Source organism: Pholcus phalangioides, unplaced genomic scaffold, assembly GCF_987345545.1.
Source record: "Pholcus phalangioides strain wild (caught in Gottingen) unplaced genomic scaffold, Ppha-v1.0 ptg000027l_1, whole genome shotgun sequence".
Taxonomy (NCBI): domain Eukaryota; kingdom Metazoa; phylum Arthropoda; class Arachnida; order Araneae; family Pholcidae; genus Pholcus; species Pholcus phalangioides.
Window position 1 is genome coordinate 6,446,678 of NW_028301617.1, and position 17,317 is coordinate 6,463,994.

Below are 17,317 nucleotides of genomic sequence, written 5' to 3' on the forward strand. Positions count from 1 at the left end.
TTTAAAGCATTGGCAATGCAAGCAAGCTGAAATTTTGAGTTCTAGATCGAATAAAATAGACTTCTGCTCAGATCAAGAAACAAAGATTTCCAGTTTTAGATCAAAATGGTGACCGCTTTTCTATTTGGGCGTGTTGCGATATAAATGAACTGATGATGGAAATGGGTGTTCAGTAGAATCCATAGGTGAGGTAACTATTTATTGATTCAAGCAAAATCAGCTTCAAAAAGCAGTATTGTTGCATAATGGCAATAAACTTCCCTTCTGTGCCTGTGAATTAGTGTGGCAGACATAAACGTATGAAAGCATGGGGAACTCGTTACTGGAGGCAATCAGACTTCAATTCTGAAATATAGATGGCAAGCACTGAAAAATCAAACACAACACTACATACACACTCATACTGTTAGGTCACACACAGTTACACTTCCGGCACAACTCACTAGACACTAAATCGCCCATAGATGGTGACAGACCTGAGTTGTGCTCGGTTTGAAAGAAAGAAAGAAAGGTATCTTGTAATATAGTATGCTCTTCTTATACTTCTTCACTTCGTAGTGGTGGTAGAGTACCAGCTGAGTACAAACATTTGACCTCCACTCCATATCAAGTTTGGTCAAATGAAGAATTTTGTTAACAGCTGTCTTAAGAGGGCCACGGTTTTTAATCATTTGATTGAAATATTTCTTCGAAGTCAGTGAGGGAAAGCTGAAATACAGCGTATTTGTTGGACCCCAAATAAGAAAATTGCTGTAAGATCCAAATTTCGGTTTGTCTCTATGCTGTTTTTTTTTCTCTTCTTTCTTCAAAATTTTCTTCGATTTTTGAATTCAAATGTCTCGGCGAATATTTGCACTAAAAGACGTGGATTTTTCCCCCTTGGCTGAGGCAAGACAGGACTTAAACCAACGGACTTAAACCATCACCCTGTAGGCAAGGTACGCACGCTCGGACGACTAAGGCTGCATCTGACGAGCCGGCGTAAGGTCAGCACCTTCTAGAGATATAAGGCCTCTGCACTGTTTGCCAAAAACGTCATTCAGACTACCTAGCAAGTTTGCCACATTTTAAAACACAGCATCCTATTTCGTTTCTTCTTATTTTGGCATAGAATATACCTGATTGGCTCACAAATACCGCACAGTGATTGGATGTGGGCCATAGAAATCGAAAATTGTGGACCCGATCATTTCTTTTCCTCACAACGATGAAACTGGCACGAGCAGGGAATTTTTTTCCCAGAATATTCTGAGGGAAAACGGACTACTTACTGACGTTACAAGCAGACTGCGGAGGCCTTCTATCTCTAGGAGGTGCTGGTCAGGTACGGATGTGGATTAGAATTTTTTTTTTACATTGCTGACGTATCTAAACATAAGCCAAGATCGCCATCATAGCATTTTATAGTCGAAAAATTTAATATTTCAATTTACTCTCTCTCTCTCTATACATAAGGGCCCTTTCACAAGGAGCGGATGCGGGTCCGGTTTTATTTTATTACTGGCTGTAATACCCGGCGCCACCCGGGTTTTCTTCAACGAGGCTTTTTGGATCACGCGATATCTTCCACTTTCTTTCTTTGAGGGACATATACACTGTGTCCAAATTAACCAATATGGCGACTTCCTGCGGGACTCACGAAAGAAACTAGATTAAAGAAACATAGAAATGAATAGTTTTTTTTTCTTTTTTAAGGGGGCGCTAGGTATTTCGAATCCCCCCCCCCTTCAACTTAAAGTTATCCATCTGCCTATTCCAGCTTCCGAAAATGCTTAGTTATAGCTGTGGAATTGTTTCCATGTACTTTTTACGGGCCCATAATTAATTTTAAAATATCCTAACCCACATGAATTGATGTAGTTGAACATTAAAAGATAATACGCGGAGACATTAATTTTCATGCTTGAGAAGGTGTAAATAAAAAGTTGAAATCAATGTTATTGCATGAATATATATATAAAAAGTAGGTCCGGCTAATTACTTCATATTTAATCTCCTGGGCTTCGTATCTCTAAGCGAACTCAATATTTCAAAAATCGAGAACTCAATACAATTTTTTAAATTATTGATGTGCAGAAAACCCCACTAAATTTCCGCATTTCTACATTAAAATCGGCAATTTTAATACTGATTTGTATGAGGATCATCCTTTGCCTTACCCTCAAAGTGATGCTGATGATAGTGTCTATTCAAAAAGGTCTCATTATTGGGAGGATTGAAAAAAGTGGCGAACTATTATAAAGGCATAAACTATTATACATATGCGTACAGCATTGAAGGAGGGACAAAACCATTGTAAAGGCATATGCGTATCCGAAAGCGTTCCCTACGGAACCACGGTAACCAAAGTAAACGTTCGGAAAGTGATTGTTGAGGCCCAAAAACCATTGTTGCCCGACAGTTTTTTTGCCCATTTGGGGCAAAACGGAGGGATAGACGTATGTGAGTACATCCTATTAATGAACAGGGACCTTCATATGGTGTTTTTAAGGGTATTTACGGCAAATAATTAAAAAAATTCCAATCTTTAAAATCAACCAATGATCCGGGCGAATTCCACCCGGACCCGCGTCGTGTGAATAGCTCCATATAACCTAATGTACAAAACCTGTACGTGCGGATGCGGAGCCCGTGATTGAGTTTTGACACATGCGGACGCCATCCGGACCCGAACGAATGCTTCCAATTTGCGGGCGCATTCCGCATCGTCTGAAAGGCTCCGTAATGTACCTATAGTTAAAAACTTCTTCCGGATCCGCGTCCTCATCCACATCACATCCGCTCCATATGAAAGGGCCTTAAGATACCTAATTGACATTTCCACGAAAATAACAGCGGCGGTGTCCGACACCGCCTATCTTTTTTTAAAGCCGGGGAGAACTGCTTACCTCGCCCCCCCCCCCCGCAAATGAGTGGCCTGGGCCTCACAAAAGTGAAATAGATAGAAATTTTTGAAAGTAAGCATGTAAATTTGCAGCCAAGCATTTTTAGCCAAGTAGGGCCTCAAAAAGCTCTCTTAGCCAGGGGCCCACGATGTTTTTGAAACGGCCCTGCCTAGGCCCCTATGTTTTCGTGATTTAATTCTTTATTACACTATGATTGCGCTACAAAACAACCATGGCTATTTATTTTAGACACAAATTCAGTATTCGGTTAAATTGACCAGAGCCGCCCCTCAGAGGTGTGTGACGGGTTTGACAACAACGGGTCCCGCAACGGGTCCCGGTTATAGTGACGGACTCGCGATGCGAAGATCCGGGTTCGAACCCCACAGCGGTGGTCGGCTGAAGTTGGTTTTCTGTGGTTCCCAACTTCAAGGCGCAAATGCGAGCCTATCTCCCCATTAAAAAGTCTCGCCACAGAGAGCAACAGTCCTACAACAATAAATCATTCAATCATAACACTTCACTCATAGTTAGAAAAACTAGTGGCAGATGGCAGCACTACACATAACAAGCATTACAGAGAAACAACAAAAACTTCACGTCAGGTTTCACTACACGTACACGCACATTCCCGTATGTACCGATTTGTTGGGGGGTTCCGGGGGGGTGTGGGCGGGGCGCATGTGTGGTGTAGTAGTAGTAGGTAGGGCCTCCAAAAAATGGCTCGGGGATCCATGATGTTCTTAAGTCAGCCACCTCGTTGGGCAATTTGCCTGTTGTGGCGTTGTATTTGTATTTGTATGTGGTAATATAAATGAAGGAAGAAAAATATTAATTTTTTTTTCCAGCTATAAAACAAGGTAGTTATGTTTTCAACTATAAAAATGGATAATGAATATTCCAAATAACACAAGTAAACAAGAATTATTCGTAATTTAAAGGAGCCCCATGATTATTCTCTCTACGGGCTCCGCGTCTGATAACGTTGGTCCTCGTATCGACCTAATTCTGAGGGGTCACAAACACTTTATTTCTGGCATGAAAGAAATCAATTTACTTATTTTCTTTATATTACATGATAATGAATGCCATAATTATATATATAGCTTATATTGTGAATCCTCTGATTAGCTAGAAATTCTTTATTACGTGAAGGATACATGCTATTTCAATCCAAACTAAAAATCGGAAAATTTTGTTTCGATTGGCTAAAGCTTAAGCCCCGTTCACATGTCCAATAAACATCCCGGGAGGTTCCCGGTAACGGGGATTTTCGCTACAAACCGTTCACATGACGTTAAGTTTATGCCGGTAATCCCCCCTCTTCTTTCCGGAAGTCGTCACTGGTTACGTAGGTTGAACGGAAGTGATTGATTCAAGATGCTTGACGAAGGAGCTTATAGCAGTTTTCGCGGCGCAAAGGATTATGGGAGAGAAGGTCGGTGTCGACCTCCAATAAAGACGGGCTTTTTTTGTTGTCATGCTGGTAATTATCACCAAAGCGACCCCCCAATCTTGCACATGTGAACGGGGCTTTAGATGTTAAAGTATGAAGCCAATTGGTGTTGACCACGGGAATTGTGATCAAAGTAAATGAGATTCGTAATAAAGGAATGATAATCTAAGAAAGCCATTATATGTTCCGGGCAGTAGCATCGGAGCGGTGGTGCTATTAGTGCCCGAGTACCCACGGTAATTCATGTCGTGGAACTGAGCATCCACTAAATTCATTCTGAAATCAAAATTTCCTACGTAAAGAACAAGACGAGCACCAACAAGTTCCAAATACTTCCAACTCCCCTGCAAAGGATAGATAGGTGGTACACATGGTTCCCACATCCAGGAGTAGGGCCCTAGGCTCGGATCTTTCACGGGCCCTTCTATAGTTCATGTATAGCGTGAAAAAGCAAAAAATATGAGAATTGTCCCGGTCCCCAGGACTAGAGCCTTGTTCAGCCCCAGCCTTGTGGGGGCCATTGTGGTACATCACCAATTGGCAGGAGACGGCAACAACATCCAATTATACCTCGACGGAAGAGAATCTATCGTTACTTACAGGCCCTTCGTAATGAAAATTTGCATCATAACTCTTTTTGCAGGCCCTTGTAAAAAATGGCGAGCATAACTCTTGGCAGTTACAAAACTTAAAAACGAGAAAAAAAATCTTTCGGGGTGTAAAAAAAGCAAAATATTTTTTTAATTTTCTTATCGGATCGCAAAATGATTGAGCCCAACCCCGTTGAAATTCCGGGGGGGGGGGGGGTTTGTTATGTTTTTTAGTTCGTCGATCTTCTGCGTTGAAATCACTGATTTGCTAATTTCAAGAGAAAAAACATCTCGGCCTACAAACAAGCAAAACCAGACTTGAGTATGGATACGATCTAATGAGTATTTGCATATGTGGCAGCTGTGTTTGGTTTGAGGGAAGCTCCGTTCAAATGTCAGCGCCTTTGTATACATAGGTCAAAGCATTGAAATTGCACCATATTTGTACGAGCTGTTTACTACCTGTAGCCAGTGATTCGTTATTCGATTTTCAAGATTTACCTCGTTTTTAAGTTTTGTAATTGCCGTAATTTATGCTCGCCATCATCTAGAAGGGCCTTAAAAGAGAGTTAACTATGATGCAAATTTTCATTACGAAAGGCCTGTAAGTAACGATAGATTCTCTTCCGTCCAGGTATAATTGGATGTTGCTGCCGTCTCCTGCCAATTGGTGATGTACCACCATGGCCCCCACAAGGCCGGGGCTGACAGGGCTCTAGTCCTGGGGACCAGGACTATTCTCATAATTTTTTGCTTTTTCACGCTATACATGAACTATAGAAGAACCCGTGAGAAGTCTGACCAGGGAGGTCCGCGAAAGATCCGAGCCTAGGGGGCCATGTGTACCACCTATCTATCCTTTTGCAGGGGAGTTGGAAGTGTTTGGAACTTGTTGGTGCTCGTCTTGTTCTTTACGTAGGAAATTTTGATTTCTGAATGAATTTAGTGGGTGCTCAGTTTCACGACATAAATTACCGTGGGTGCTCAGGCACTAATAGCATTTTAGCAGCCGTTTTAAATACATCATGGGTTCCTGGCCAACTGAGTTTCCTGAGGCCCTACCTGGATAAAAATGCTTGCCTACAAATTTGCATGCTTACTTTCGAAAAGTAAGCATGCAAAAGTGAGCATCTATTTCCATCAGATCTCATTTTTGTAAGGTCCAGGCCTCATTTGGGGGGAGCAGCCCTCACAGGCTTTAAAAAATACAATAGAAATGGACAAACACAAGGTGAAAAGGTGAAATATATAAATATCCATATATAGAGTATGTGTTCTTTGTTTCCCCCTCCCCACGGAAAAAGTTGAAATGACGGGCCTGGCGAGACCCTTATTTTCTTTTGAGGCCCCCCCCCCTCCCCGAGCCCCGAAAGGGTGGGTCCATGCGTTAAGACGGCACTGGGACCATAGTCTTGTCATCCATTCTAAGCCAACCGTGGCGAGCGAGTAGCGTGATGGTAAGATGCTCACCTATCGCCATGAAGGTTACGGCCACGGGTTCGAACCCAAGTGCGAATATAAATAAAATATTTTCCGTAACGAACTCGAGTCACCCACCGGTAGATAGCGCCTTCATTTCCATCTCATTAATGGCAATATAATGATATGACCAGAGTTGGTGTTTGGTAAAGTACGTAGCCTTGTGTCTTACCCTCCCCGTGTGAGCCATGGCAGTGAACGATGACCTCTTGCGACAGTCATCGGTCAGATATACTGAAACAATGCAGTCCAAGGCGTGAGCATGACGTGTGTTATGCGAAGCGTGGACGAAATGTTCTTGTCTTTTCCATACAATAGTCTGCTTTCTTGAAGTTCTCAAATGCTCACAACATCCGAGTTCTACAGAATATGGCCTCTGAAATTCACGAATGATTTAAAAACAATGTTAAAATAGGCAGGAGGTACAACACACAAACGGCGACATGACCACAGAAAAAGATTGCTTCCGCAGGGGGAGTCCCACACGGAGGAGTTAGTGCGCTAACCTCTTGGTATAAAAGAGGCTGCCGTTCGGAATCAGCTATCAATTGTAGGTCACGGTCTAATTAGCCCTCGTGTGCAAAAAATGATCGCGGTGAGACCAAAATGTTCAATGATCATTATTAAATGGGTACATAGTAAAAAAAAAAAAATCACTTGAATACCAGAAATCATAATTTTCATTTTTTTCCCATGGATCTTTGATCCCGTTTTCGGAGCACCAAACTTCAAAATACAGGTTTCCCATTTCCATATAAGGGGCCATTCAAGTATTACGTAAGCAGATTTTCATCCATTTTTGACCCTCTCCCCTTGTCAGCAAAAGTAAGCAAAACACTGACCCCCCCCCCCCTCCCTCCCCGTCAGCAAAATTTCGTCAGCAGCTTGGAATATTTCATATCTTCGAAAAGGGGTGGTTGATGACGTAAGCAACCTTCAACCCCCCCCTCCTTGTCATCAAAAGTCAGCAAATCCGAAACCCCCTCCCCCCCCCCTCGATGCTGACGTAATACTTGAATGACCCCTAATGGAGAATACGACTCGTACCTGGACAATGAAAATGTCTCGAAGCGATGAAAATTCAGCTAGTGTTTGTTCTTCTCAACAATTAAGCCCTCCTCACACGGGGAAACTAAAGTCCGGCGACTGATGAGAAAAACCGTATCCAGAAGACGAAAACGTATATTTTTCTATGGAACCACTCAAGCAAAGAAATTTGAGTATTGGCGACGAAATGTTCAACGGGACGGAGTCTTTTGGCGACTGGCATGCTAGTCGAACACCAACATTGGTTGCGCATGCATACGTTCCTTCATATTTTCGCGCAGTGATGGTAACTTGTGGGAAATTTCCCATATTCGTGGGAAAAATTGTCCAAAATTTGTCAAAGTGGGAAGTTTCTTAGCATTTGTGGGAAATTTTGAGAGTTCATCAAACAAAATAATTTTTTGAAAAAAAATAAAGAAATTAATGCGGTGCAATACTTTTCTATTGTAAAATACATGATTAAATATTCTCTCCGCTAGATGGTAGCACATTTTTCATAATGCGTGGGAAAAATTTAGTCAAAAGGGAAATTTTTGAGGGAAATTTCGCTGGAAGAGGTTTTTCATCTGTCAAGTTTCAAGCCATCACTGTTTTCGCGGGTTAGCTTGACTTGATCGAGGTGACCCATCACCACCTAGAGATAAAAGGCCTTCGCACTCTGCTTGTGACGTCAAGTAAGTCGTCCATTTTCCCTCAGAATATTCAGGGAAAAAAATTCCCTGCTCGTGCCAGTATCATCGTTGCGAGGAAAAGAAATGATCGGGCTCAGAGTTGGCGATTTCTATGACCCACATCCAATCACTATGTTGTATTTGTGAACCAAACAGGAAGATTCTACGCTAAAATAAGAAGAAACGAAATAGGACGCTGTGTTTCAAAATGTGGCAAACTTGCTAGGTAGTCTGAATGACGTTAATGGCAAACACTGCAGAGGCCTTCTATCTCTAGGTGGTGATGGGTGACTACGGGTTGAATTTAAGGTATTTTTAAAAGAAATTCCCCTAATGCCCCACCTCCATTATCCCACCTTGACCGGAATTGGTGTAAATATGTCGTATACACACGTGCGCGCGGGAGGATGTACAAAAACTCCATTCCCCTTTTTCAAGATAAACACATATTTTTTCCTCTCGGTACGGTGCAACAACGTGGTTTCTGGTTTGCTGCAATCGAAATATTCTTTTATTGAACTATCAATAGCGCGCGCGCTCGTGTGTGTGAGTGAATTCGACTTACAAAGGTTTTTGGCAACAGCTGGCTGATGCGAAGATATATTTTTGGAAAGAGAGAAAATTCAGCTGCCCCTTGCGGGGAATCGGACCCACGTCCGTTCACTTTCCGGGGAACGCACTTTGACTACAGAAACAACGAATACCTCAATCGTTCCTTGGAGCACTGAACGGGAGTGTACATGGACGGTCGTACCTGACTCAGGCCAAATCTCCAAGGAAAGATTGAGATATTCGTTACCTCTGTAATCTAGTGGTCTAGGGCGTTTACTCGGAAAGTGAAAGGACGTGGGTTCGATTTCCCGCGGGGGGGGGGGGGGGGCAGTTGAATTTTCTCTCTTTCCAAAATATATCTCCGCATCAGCCAGCAGTTAAAAACCCTTGCATTGATAGCGGAGAGTGACATAATCCTCGGATGAATTTGACGTTTCACTCATCAGGACGCACAGGTTATCAATTTTTGGTCTCTTTTCTAATTCCGTAGAAGGCAAAGTCCCGTTCGCCGTAACGAATAATATATAATTATTACATGTCAATAAATGGATGTGCCCATGGTTCCCACAAAGGTGGGGACTGACAGAGTTACAACCCAGGAGCTCGGGACAATTGCTACCATTTTCGTTTTTTCATGCAATAAATTCACTATAGAAGGGCCTATGAAAAGTCTGGTTTCGGGGTTCGTTAAAAATTTCAGCCTGGGGGCACGGCTCAAGGATGTGTGTGGGGCCATGGTTGCACTCTTATTTTTCGTCTCTATTTATCCTTTTATTTGTAGAAATAATAGAGTAGGAGAAAAAAAATGTGATAATTATTTATAATTATAATAAAATATCAACTTCATAGCTGCTGGAATCGCTGATTTTTTTTCCTACCCCGGTTCATAATGTATAGTGGTGATCATAATGTTTAAGGAGGTAAACTAAGGGGTCATTCAAGTATTACGTCAGCATCGAGTGGGGAAGGGGTTTCGGATTTGCTGACTTTTGATGACAAGGGGGGTTTGAAGGTTGCTTACGTCATCAACCACCCCTTTTTGAAAATATGAAATATTCTAAGCTGCTGACGGGGTGCGGGGTCAGTATTTTGCTGACTTTTGCTTAAAAGGGGGGGGGGGGGAGAGGGTCAAAAATGGCTGAAAATCTGCTTACGTAATACTTAAATGGCCCCTAAACACTGCGTTGTTTTTACTCACTTTCCCGGGCTTTGAGATTTTTTTTTTTAGTAGCGCCGTGTGAGGGAGATCGGGTAATTCTACTCGTTCAAGTCAACTTAACTCTCAAGTTGAGACAACTCGAGCTCAATTTTAGTTTCCCCGTTTTGGGGGGAGGCCTTTGCAAGAACAACAACAATGAAGGCAGAACAATTTATGGATTTCACGACAATGTGAGTTTATTCGCTCCATGTCACACCTTTTTGTGAAATCACTGCAAGTTTCTTGATAATATCACGATCGTTCGTCTCGCTACCAATTTCTTTTCTTTTGTTGGCTTCTAAAAAGTAAAATCCCCCCCAGAAAAACACGTTGCAAAACATTTTGCAACTGTTTTTACTGTTTGTTGAACACAACGTATAAAATATTAAATGAAATAATGTGTAGGCTGACCGTATTTACTTGAAAAAATACGGGGAATTGGGCTTCGAAATACGGGAAAATACGGGACATTGCCAATTATCGCCAAAAAATGATGCCAAAAGGAAGCAAAGCTGCCAACTTGTGCTAAAATCACAGAAAAGTCGCCAATCGTGGCAAATGAAGCACCGCTTAAAATTGCAGTGAATTAAAATAAAAAACATGACTAATACGTGAGATGAATATTCCTATTTGTGTAGTCGTAAATCGTAATATAATTTCTGAGTTGGGAAGATTTATCCGCTAATTTGAAGAATAAAATGAAGAATAAAGCGTAGAGTGACCATACGTCCCGTATGTGCCGGGACAGTCCCAGTTTTTCTGGCTGTCTCGACTTTTTTGCCAAAATGTCATTTTTTTTCACGCATTTTCAACGAAGCCAAGTTGACTTTTATTCTTCAAATTAACGATTAAAATTATCTTCCCAACTCAAAAATTACATTACGATTAATTTACGACTACAAATAGCAATATTTATTTCACATATTTGTCTTTTTTTATTCACTGCAATTTGAAGGGCTGCTTCGTTTGCCACGATTGGCGACTTTTCTGTGATTTTAGCATGAGTTGCAACTTTGCTTACTTTTGGCATCAGTTTCGGTGATTATTGACAATGTCCCGTATTTTCCCGTATTTCGAAGCCCAATTTCACGTATTTTTCTCGAGCAAATATGGTCAGCCTACCTCCTAAGGAGAGGGGTTATATAGAGAAATCACGCCGAGCCGAAACCGCTGAAGTGAAAAATATGAAATTTGGTCAGTATTTTCCTTTTTAATGTAGAGACGCTAAAAAGGGATCTTTCGAAATTCAACCCCTAAGTGGGTTCGGGGGTTATATGGTGCAATCTCATCGCTGAAACTATAAATATGAAATTTGGTCAATTGTTGTATGATGTAAAGACTTACAAGGAGGGGGGGGGGGGGTGCTTTTCAAATTTCAACCTCTAAGGGGATCGTAAGGTGTGCGGTCACCGTTACGGGCGTAACACTGGCATAGAAAATGACGTGCTGACACTTAAATTGAAGTAGCGACTTGTCCATAGATAGTATATATCTGACTCACGTAAGACACTTAAATTCCAGGGAACGGCTAAATATAAAGTTCATTAATTTGAAGAAACATACGGTACGCGTTACACATATTAGGGGCCGTTCGAGTACTACGTAAGCAAATTTTTAGTCATTTTTGACCCCCCCCCCCCGGTCAGCAAAATTTCGTCACCAGCTCAGCTCCTCTGAATCCTAACGCATATTGATGGAATCAGAGACGTACACGGGGGTGGGGGGGATAGGGGGCTCGTGCCCCCTATATTCAAAAATTTATTTTTTAATGCAAAAAAATATGTTTTTTTTAATTAAAATTTCGGAATAAAATACCTTTATAAGTTATTATAATCAATTTCAATGTTATTTGAAGGTTATGAACACAAAATTTGTCTTTAATAAATTCATTGCGACCCACCCTCTAAGCCATATAATGATAAATCGCATAAAGGCCCTTGATCCGCGGACCAAATATGGCACCGGGGGTTATCTGATGCAGCCTGCCCTCCTCTAACGTAATTTTGGAAAAATGAACTAAGCGGCACATTGACGGATCGCTTAAGTGTCCCGTGGTACAATTCTATAACATTTAGGCGGCCCGTGGCATTTTCAGATCACTTAAATGACCCGGGACACAGTCCCAGAACATTTAAGCTATTCGTGACACAATTAGAGATCCCTTGGGAAACATGTGACGTAGTTATAGAGCACTTAAGTGGCCCCCAGTGCGGTTCTACATCACTCAAGTTACCGGCGGCACATTCTCAGATTATTTAGTTGATCCGCGGCATATAATTACGGATCACTTGGATTCGCGAAAAATTTAGAGATCACTAAATTGGGGCTCTGTAAGGCACTTATCAATAGTTGGGGGGGGGGATGTTGTTACTTCAAGTGCCCACGAACTATCGAAAGGTTTTTCTCGTTTTTGGCGTACCGATTAATACAAATACAACGCCACAACAAGCAAAATGCCCAACGAGGTGGCTGAGAAAAAGATGCCCATAAAAATATATATGTCATATATTTCCAAAAAAAAAAAATATAGCAACCCAATTAAAAATGCAATTAACAAAAATTATAATCAATATATACACATGAAATGGAAGATGCCATTAGGAATATTTCATATTTTCATAAGGGTGGTTGATGACGTAAGCATTATCCAAACCCCCTCTCACCCCTTGTCATCAAAAGTCAGCAAATCGGAAACCCCCCCCCCCATTTCCCATCGATGATGACGTAATACTTGAACGGCCCCTTAAAAAAAACGAGAATACGCGGACACATAGAAAATGACACCTTGACTCTGCAAGAAACGAAAGTGTTCTCTCTCGAACAGCAAAAGAGAGGTAAAGGAAAGGTGCGCTCAAGAAAACGATGTGTTGGCAGATTTATGATATTGGAACCTACGCACTATTGCCGACAGCACTGCCACAGGTGGTTCAAAGGTTATATGGAGCAATCATGGTGCCGCGCTGAAACCATCGAAGCTATAAATATGAAATTTGATTAGTATAATTATATTTTTTAATGTAGACACCCATTAAGACAGGATTTCTGAGAATTCAACCACCAAGGGATCATGATGTTTTCAAATGTCACCGAGTAATTTTCATATCCAAATCCACGCGAGCGAAGCCGCGGGTAACAACTATAAATACAAATACCACGCCACAACAGGCAAATTGCCCAACGAGGTGGCTGACTTAAGAACATCATGGATCCCCGAGCCATTTTTTGGAGGCCCTACCTACTACTGCTACACCACACATGCACCCCGCCCACCCCCCAACGCATCGGTACATGCGGGAATGTGCGTGTACGTGTAGTGAAACCTGACGTGAAGTTTTTTGTTTCTCTGTAATGCTTGTTATGTGTAGTGCTGCCATCTGCCACCAGTTTTTCTAACTATGAGTGAAGTGTTATGATTGAATGATTTATCGTTGTAGGACTGTTGCTCTCTGTGGCGAGACTTTTTAACGGGGAGATCGGCTCGCACTTGCGCCTTGAAGTTGGGAACCACAGAAAACCAACTTCAGCCGACCACCACTGTGGGGTTCGAACCCGGATCCTCGCATCGCGAGTCCGTCACTATAACCACTCGACCACCACAGCGGCCGTATAGTCTGTTTCAGGTTAACTTTGCAGTGAATAGAAAGTTAGAGAGTGTATTCCTTCGCCGCAAAATATAGTTCTCATATATCGGAGGTTTAAGATGAACCTTTATACAGAATATTTAAATTTTTTATATGATTTTGAAAAAAATACTGAAAAAACATCGTTTTGAACCGATGTTTACTTGTTTAAAATTTTTAAATTATAAAAAATATTGGTTACCATTATCGAAAATCCATAGCAACGGCAACGACACTCTGGCGCGATATCCTAGAAATTTTCCCCGCCAATATCACTGTCGTGTTTTTTCCGTTACACAATTGTATACAGTATATACATATATTTTTCGTTATTTGGTTGAATTTTCCATAACGATACAATTTTTCATTGTTTTACATGCAGTTATAGACTTACATAAAAACGAATATTCAATCAGTTTTATTTTCTCACAAAAATAGGCTTCAGTGAGTTCAGATATTCACTCATAGATTACAAGAGTTTCAGCGTTTCTCTTCTACCAGAGCACCGATATTGTTATGAGAGGCCCTCTATGGGTGCAGAAGTTTTGGTTTTATGTCCTCTTTTTTTTAATTATTTATTTTTTGCCATGTTTATGGGATAGTTTTAGTTTCCGATCACGGAGAGTGTTGACAGAGTCGCGACTTCCACTCACACGAACGGACGCCATCTTCCATCCACCTGTTTCTCCAGATGCCCCTTGCCTTTAGTATCTCTTCAGATAAAACAAATGAGAGAGGGGGGGGGGGGATCCACAGTGGTTTGGGCTTTCATCTTTTATGTGACAGTTGTGTCTTTATTTCCACCAGAAATAGCCAGGCTAAAGTTCTCTGGTCTTCCATTCCTGAATACTATGTTTTTGGTTTTTGAATACTCGCTGTAAACAAAACTCGATAAGAATCATCCGTAATAACCATGAGCAACACATCAACCGTAACAAAAGACTGAAGCTGTCGTGAAAACAAGTGGCATCGACGTATACCGTTCGGGGAATGGGGGAGGTCGAGCGACGGAAATTTCGGCAAGAAAAGTGAGTAGAAAAATTCTAAACTTTACCGTATCATTATTATTATTTGGCGCTATTCCTGCATTTGCATGTGAAAACATAGTTAATCTGCTTCTTCTCAATTTTATTTAACGTTAATTTTTTCCATTTAAATTTAAGAAAAAATTAAAAATCCACAAGTTTTTGAGAGCCATGGTCAATATACAGTATTTTAAAATTACACGTTGCTTTCATAATATTGTTTGGATTTTTTTTTGTAAATAAATTTCAGCTAAGGGAAGGGAAATATTGCGGAAACATATGACTGTTTTTTGAAACTTTTAGTGTTACTTACGGCACATCAATGAAGAGTAAACGACACGCTGATAGAAGATAATTATTTTTTCTAAATTTTAAAACACTTTCTAATCAAAAAACGAATGATTTCAAAAACTTCACTTTAATTTCTGAAAGTATCGGCAATGGTTTTCTTTTAATTCTACAATTATTACTAATTTAACTGTGCAATTACGTTACACGTAAAAAATATTTTTCTCAGTGAGATTGGCGAGAATCGGCCATACCTTACCGAGGCCGCGCATCGATACATTGGTTAAGAGGCTTTCGTTCCCATAGCAACGAGTGATGCGGTTCCCTCGTAGCTTCCCTTTCACTGCAAAGTTAACCTGAAACAGACTATAGTTCATCAACATTTTTCGAATAAATTGGCATGAAATTACATGCTCTGAGAGAGTGAAGGGCAAGGGGGGGGGGGAGGCCTACGCAGAACCCTATCTTCGTGGGAAGTAAAGGGGTACATTGAATCTTCTTTCAGAGATATTTCGAGTTTTTAACCTTCAAAAAGAAGAATTTGAAATTGGAAAGAAATTGAATAAACCAAACCTCGTGATCTCGTTTGTATTATGAACAAATTTGAAAAATTTTCAGATAATCACAGTATTTCTATAATTGCAACAAAAATATTGAGTGTTCAATCATCATTATTAAAGGGAGGTTGCAGCGTATTGAGAAGGCACCGGAACAAACTCCATAATTTTCATTTTCGTTCATCCTTCTTTTTTCGGAGCACCAAACTTCAATATAGCTTTTCCCATTTCCATATACAGTCGATCGCGCTTATAACGTTCCAATTTAGATAGAACGTTTTCCCGCTTAGTACGACTTATTTCCGTGATCCCAACTCTAATTAATTCTCATTAAGATTTCCCTTTTAAACTGTTTTCCCACTTACAACGTTTTTATGGCAGTAGTTTTTTTCTTAAAAAAAAAAAAACGTTATAAGTGGGATCCACCTCAATTGAGATTTCATTGCACGTACAGATTTCTCGAACGAAAATTTCGAGTTTTAATTGTTACACACATCTACGAGACTCTGCCCCCGAGAGGCGGCGTTTTCTTGGCCTGGCTATTAAGTGTGATATACCAAGCACAGACGCAACAAAAATTATCACTTACCTGCAAGTGGGTCTGAATCCGTGCGAGTTCTTCAAGGGTATGGAGAAACGGTTCTTTTTATTTTCTATTTCTAAAGCACCGGGAATAAATTAGAGAAAGGAGTAATGCGTGTATTCTGTCTCTTCTTGTCGCAGCAAACGTTTTCGCTCTGCGACATTGGATAAATTATTCAAAGAAAAATACAAAGCAAGAAGAAGAAGGGGAAAAAAGTCACACGCTCGTGCGATTTTTCTCGAGAGAAAATGAGAGTTTTTGACAATATTTTATTCAAAAAGTTTCGTAATGGATTCTTTCAGACACTTGTTTCGCTTTCTTTGAGGTTTTTTTTTCTTTCAATTCATCTCAAGGAATTGCGGAACGTTTCTGTAGGACGTAGAAAAGTCGCGCGTGTGGCAGTTTTTAAACAAATAAAAGCTCTTTTAAATTTCTACAGAAAAATAGCTTCTAGGTCTAAAATACTTAGTGCGTTATTTTCTAGTATTAATTTCAAGTGTGAACATTTAATAACCGCTTTCGTGTACAACAAAAAGAACCAATGGAAATGATTAAATTAACACTGAACAAAAAAAAATAGCCGTAAAATACGAAAGATGAAATAAAAATGATGACAAGGCCCAGGAGCTCACCTGCCGCCCGGGATCAAAGCCTAATGTGCCGCCCCTAAAAACGACCCTGGTGGGTGGCTGTAAGGGCTTTATCCTATAGGAGTCTGGGAGGAGCCAGCACTACACTAGACATAATGTCTCACGACTGGCAACAATAGGTTGTGCGATGTCACGCAATGCAGCACCTCCTAGAGATAGAAGGCCCCCGCAGTCTGCTTGTGACATCAGTAAGTAGTTCATTTTCCCTCAGAATATTCTGGGGAGAAAAAATTCCCTGCTCGTGCCAGTATCATTGTTGTGGGGAAAAGAAATGATCGGGCTCAGAATTGGCGATTTCTATGCCCCACGTCCAATCACTATGCGGTATTTGTGAGCCAATCGTCCACCGCGCATATCGAGGCATGCATGTGCGCGCCGTGGAATGAGGTGGAAAGGTTTTTCCCTTGCACCAGATATGACTTTATACTTTTCTTTCGAATTTTTCTCGAAAACTGTGAGTCGTACTATTATATCCCCTAGGGAGACAGAGCGGGGGTCAGTTGGTCCTGGAGGTCGTACAAGTACAGTTCTTTGGGCATTTTCTATGTATTCCAAGCAAGGAATCTAGCTGTGCAGAGTTTGGACAGTCTTGATGGGACACCCTATATTTCTAAAATACAGTAACCCAATTAAAAATGCATTTATAAAAACGTGCGGAGTTTATAGTGAAACCGAAACACACACGACAGAAGGCAGTACGAGTATTGACCCATGAG

General features: G+C 40.9%; 1 protein-coding gene across 1 annotated transcript in view; it reads right to left on the reverse strand.

Annotated features, from left to right (window-relative positions):
* The window catches only part of LOC149068276 (oxidation resistance protein 1A-like), a 102,973-nt gene extending 86,935 nt beyond the window's left edge, over window positions 1–16,038 (reverse strand). Inside the window, exon 1 of the mRNA XM_089251802.1 lies at window positions 15,958–16,038. The gene's annotated coding sequence lies outside the window, so the exon portion shown is untranslated. The remainder of the gene's footprint in view (window positions 1–15,957) is intronic.
* Between the last annotated feature and the right edge of the window lie 1,279 nt (window positions 16,039–17,317).